The 5,677-nt window shown below is 38.3% G+C and overlaps 1 long non-coding RNA gene across 1 annotated transcript; it reads right to left on the bottom strand.

The window, feature by feature from the left end:
* Nucleotides 1-968: 968 nt before the first annotated feature.
* Nucleotides 969-5,109, bottom strand: LOC138917498 (uncharacterized). Its single transcript, XR_011425620.1, has 2 exons — nt 2,211-5,109; nt 969-1,170 (listed from the first exon to the last, which is right to left on the bottom strand). It is a non-coding gene; the product is annotated as an uncharacterized lncRNA (long non-coding RNA).
* Between the last annotated feature and the right edge of the window lie 568 nt (nt 5,110-5,677).

Raw genomic sequence — 5,677 nt, 5'->3', positions numbered from 1 at the left:
GTAGAAATAAATTCAGAGAGGCAACATGGCAGACTGTGTAGGACCTTGCAGACCATTGTGAAAACTTTAGCTTTTACTGGAATGAAGTTGAGAGCCACAGGAGAGCTCTAGGCAGAGCACTAACAGAATTTAATTTAAAGGATCAATTAAATTGCAAAGTAAAAAGTGCCACTTTAGGAATGTGAACAATGCCACAGAAGTACAAAGAAGTCTAAGAAAATTAACATGCAATTAGCCTTCTCTGTCTGTAGGTAATGAGCCCTGTGATTTAACAGAAACCTGTTTTATTGTCTATAATTGCAATAACCAAAGGCTAATAAACATTTAAGTAAATATTAGTTATTACATTTTCATCTGATCCCAGTGTTTTATATTCATAATGTCTAGACTACAAATCTTACACAATGAGTACTCAATAAATACCTGTTGGATTAAAAAAGGAAGGAAGGCAAGGAGAGAGATGAAGGGAGGGAGAGAGTGAGGGAGGAAGGGGGAGAAGGAAGGAGGAAAGGAACAGGAAAATTCTTTAGAATATCTACTTCTACAAGTAGGTAAAAACTTGCACTGTTTAGGACAAATCATTAGGCTAATACATCTACTAACTAATCTCAATATTTAGAGAATACATAATATGATGAGCCTATAATTTAAAAACAAAGAACTGAGAAATCTTTTATTCCTTAAAATTGCTCTTAACAACTCACTGAGCTTGCAAGTGTCTGTTCTTATCTGTAAAATATTTGTTTGCCCTGCTTTTCTCACTAATATGGATTAAGAAAGAATAGTTACATTCCTAGGCCCCATCTTCTTATATACACACAGAGAAAGACAAATTCCTGTGAAAAATGAAGATCGTGCAAGAAGATGAACATAGAGCTGAGTTTTTTCCCTTAATCAATGCAGAACAAAAAATGAAGTGTTAATTTGCACATTTGGAGTTGGTTTGTTATCACTATTTCAAACATCGATTTTTTTACAGTGATGATTGTTTAATGAATGGACTTGGTATATATTAAAGAGAGCTATTTGATACATTTACAAAATGAAATACTGTATGATCAGCTTCTCTATTAGTGTATTTAGCAGCTCAGGATATCACTGTGACAAATTTGCTTTCGCCAGGTGAAGCAAACCTACTTCTGGTCCAAATGGCTTCTAAGTCTTCATTACCTGAAATCACCAAAAAGAGAACAGAGTTATTTGAACTGAAGTTACAGAAGAAAAATATTTTTGTGTGAATCTCCATTTATCCTTTTATAATGGCTTGCACATCAAATGGATCCCATCTTCACAGCCAAGTTTGCATTTTCTAACACAAATTCTACCCAGAGCCTCAATACCAAGCTGTGTTCTCTCAGCCTTTCCTATCAACACCAGATAACAGATCTAGCAGTAACAATTCATCTGATAGTTTTGTGATGAACACGTGAGGCACAATTGGATACAGATTGCTCTGCCATTACTGCATTTCCATCCCCACAATTCTAACCATAAAATCCTCTTTTCGTGGATTAAGTAGGCAGTTATGATTTAATGCCTGGGCCACAGCTTTATCTGTCACTTCTTTCTTTCTTTTCACATATAAGATTGACTTGATTAGTAAGTCTCAGGCAGGCACAATATAATTTATTGTTATCATAGAATGCACATTTACAAAAGAATATAAATTACTCGATTTATTGTAGAATAGAGTGATGTTATATTTTCCATTTCCTTAAATTCAATTATCCTCAGCTGGTCAAACTTATCCAGATTATATCCTGGTTAAACCATCTGCACTTCTGATTGTCCATATACCTCCCTGAATTTTCACTCTGGATACAAGAGAAGAATAGCATTCATTTTAGTCTCTGACATGGAAGCATTTTAAATTTTTATAAATACGTATTGAACAAAAAACTTGCCAGCTACTTCTCTAAAAGGGTAAGTTAAATCATCTTTTTCTCTTTTTTCTGTAATGAGAGTTCTTGCAGGGAACATCACAGAGGGTCAATGTGTGGGAATTAATAGGCTGCTGTCGTTATTATGGGAAATTGGTAGAAGGTTGTCCTCACAAACAAAAAGATCTTAAGAACTGAACAACTCGGAAGGACTCATTATACTCATCTTAATTGCCTTTCTCCATGAGAAGAAACTTATGGTAAATTGTAAACTGTATCTAAAGATAAGATTAAAAAAATATGAAAGCTTCTAAGGATAGAAATGCTTACCAAGTATGGGTTGAGGCATGATGTTGCTTGGAGCTGAGGAACTTGGCCTCTGTGACTGCAGGAGACTCGAAGCTCTCCCAGGAGGTGAGCCCTCTGACGCCATTGGAGTTACTCCCAAAAAAGAAAGCACCATGAGGGAGGGCCCTTGTCTATCTTGTTCACTGCCATAATGCATTGTTAGTATGCCCAGCATTTTAAACACAGGTTTCCAAATATTAAATTTTCATTTCTTACTAGTCCATTATAGCTACTGTTGTGAGTCCCCTGAATGGTCTCCTATCATTCCCAGCCCCTTCTTGGTCCTGGATGCTTCAGAGGAGCATCACCTGGAAAAGAAGAGCACTTCCAGGACACTGCTCTACCACCACCACCAGTGTCAGCTCTGATTAGTACTCAAGAGATACTGGCAGTGAAGGATTCTAGAAATCATGCATGTACCCACTGTTCTGAATATATCCAGTGCACAGAGCAGTGTCGGCCACGTAGTGGCTGCTCAGGAAGTTTTTCTAAGTAAATTGATGAATAAATGACCTATTTACCTTACTTATTTTATGTTTTACTTATACATGTTCCCAGAAACATTACCTATTTTCTAGTTCAGCCTTACGAATATCAAATAACTGCATTAGTATCATCCACATTTCCAATGCCCTTCACCATGACAAACACTGGCTGAGCAACCACTCGGCGGCAGAATCCTTCTGCGCCCTGCAAGGACCCTCCAGGAAACTGAGTGAGCTGGAGATGTGTTTGGACTTCTTCCCCAAACCACAAACCCCATAAATAATTCACAAATAACAGAGAAAAATAGATGCCAAAGAGATTAAATGACTCATAAGCGTGTTACTATTCTTCAGGTTCAACTTGACTTCTTTTTGGCTTTGGTCATAGAGTCTAAAAGTTATTTTCATGACCAGCAAAAGACATAAAAATAGGCACAATCATATGGCAGGTTGCATAAGCTTGAGGAGACCTCTAGGCAGATATGTAGAATTCAAACCCAAAATAACTTATGCTTATTTCCCACCTACCCTGTGCCAAGCACTGTGCTGAGCTGTATACACACAGTGTTTCATTTAGTGCCCAGAACCATCCCATGAGCAAATAGTAGTCTTTGCCCCATTTCACCGATGGCATAACTAAGTTGTGGGGGTGCTAAATAATTTGTCCAAAGATACACAGCTGATAAGTGGCAAGGACAAAATGTAATCTCCTGTCTATCTGCCTCCAGAGTTCAGGTGGTAAGTATGCACCACCTGCCTGGTAAAGATAAAAATCTAGCACACTTTGCTTCTCTGAGATTACAGATTTTATGCTAGAATATCCAATATTTAAATTAGAGTAGTCCTTGCACTTTTTTGGGCCACTTTAGCTTTTCTTCCCAGCTTATGAATTGGTACAAGTTGCTATGGCAATACTCTCCAGCTTTTTCCTTCCCCTCTTCATTCATCATGCTCTTCTCTCTGACTTCCTTATCCAGTCTGGTGTGGCTCCCATAAGTGACTGAATCCACCCTGGCAAGATGGGCCAGGGTCTGCCCAGCCACATTTCAAATGGACATGGATTTACTCGTTGAATCTCCTCACTTCATCCGCCCAGCACCTTGCTCCTTCCCCTGTTCTCCTGATGCCCTTGACTGCTGGTCTGCTGCATACCTATTATGTCCATATACTATCTCTACCATCGGATCTTGGCTCATAATCTATGCTTTCCATGTATATGAAAATGATCTCTTCCTCAATTTTCCAAAAGGATATAGATTTGTATCTCTTCTTTGGCTCTGAACTTTCATGGAAAATCTTGAGATAGGATCAAGATATTTTTGTCTCCCCTGCCTTTCCAATACCCTAAAGACCTAAAGACTTTATTTGCCACACTCAATTGTAAGTCAACATAGGACTATGTACTACATATCTTTGTATACCGCACGGTACCCAGCCTAGCCATTTGTACCTAATAAGTACTAAATAAGTGAATAAATAAATGAATGGATAGTTCACTGGTGGATGAATAGACTAGAGAAGAACTGATGTAGTGCATAGATGAAGTAGAATCTAATTTGCGGTACCACTTATTTTTTTCCTTCCGTACATAGTGTCTAAGAAATATTTGCTCATTAAGATTACCAGCATTACTTTGAGTCATTTACTTGGTTTACGTCATTGTTAACATATTAGCTACAATATGTAAGACACCTAATGTATTTCAGACACTAATCTGGTACTCTTTATAAGTTTTTATTATTATCCCCAAAAATATGGAAGGTAAGTGTTAGCATCCCCTTTTTATAGTTGTGTAAAGGCAGGTTAGCAGGTTCAGAGAGGTAAAGTAACTATGGATGGTCTCTTAGGGAATAAGAAGGAGAGATGGATTTGATCCAATGTCACTCTAATTTCAAATCCAGGATTTCACTCATTCTACTGTACCACACAACCTCACTATTGAGAGAGTCTTATAAAAATACTCTTTTTTAAATTTGCAGGTGTTTTCAGGAGATAGAGAACTAGTACATTGTCTTTAATCCATTGCCACAGATTAGTTGACAAGAGCATCAAACTATCTCCTGGCAAAAAGAACGACCTTGTATAAATCAAACTCAGGATGGGTAAATTTTGAGAGGAGAAAAGGAAATTTAAGAAGGTCCAAATAGGTATCTTCCCAGATTAACAGGGGGTGAGTCCATAGTTCCTGGCCCTACGTGACCAAGGTTTAAGACGAGGACCATGAATGACAAGAGACGTAGAACAGAAGCCAAAAGAAGAAACTAACAGGAGAACAGGATGGGGGGAAGGGACCGGTGCCGAGAACAGGTTTTCCTACCTCGCAAGGGAGAAGGAGCAATTTCCCAGTTCTACCTTTTTCCCCATCTCTGGCTCCGATTATGGGGATGGTTCTATTCCTGCAAAAAATGAACAGGGTAGAAGAGGCTCCACACTGAAATAACATCAGTTTTAATAAGTTACCTAAGGATGGATGAGAGCAACTTAAATTCAAATCAAGCCCCAGAAGTACTTTAAAAACTAAAAGCATGCCCAGCTTGAATTAAAGGATAAAGGGAATGCAACCATCCTTAGGCATCAAAAAGCAAATTATTTGGTGGTCACTGGTACTTTTAGATGAGTCGACTAATAGAAAAAAAATGAAAATTGCAGTCCCGTGCAAAAGTAGGTACTGGGCTAAGGGATATATTCCCGCCTGAGATCCAAAAAGAGCCGCGTTAGCATGATGGCTGGTAGGTCTTTAGCTGAAACACTTACTGTCAAAGAGTGTTCTCAGCCCCTTCGCTATGCTTACAGAATACTTCTTTAAGACAGAACATTTCCGTCTTAGGTGATTAGAGAAGCTTGAGAGGCTTAACAGAGCAACTTTCTCTGATGGGAACTTAGGAATATGCCCCAAAGTTATTCTGAGGGAGAGGCCTTTCATTTCTGTAAAAATCTTGCTGTTCTCTTCTATTGATTATTCTC

This window comes from Equus caballus, chromosome 14 (genome assembly GCF_041296265.1).
Source record: "Equus caballus isolate H_3958 breed thoroughbred chromosome 14, TB-T2T, whole genome shotgun sequence".
NCBI lineage: Eukaryota > Metazoa > Chordata > Mammalia > Perissodactyla > Equidae > Equus > Equus caballus.
The sequence above is the reverse complement of the archived record's forward strand: the minus strand, read 5'-3'. Positions and strand labels throughout refer to the sequence as shown.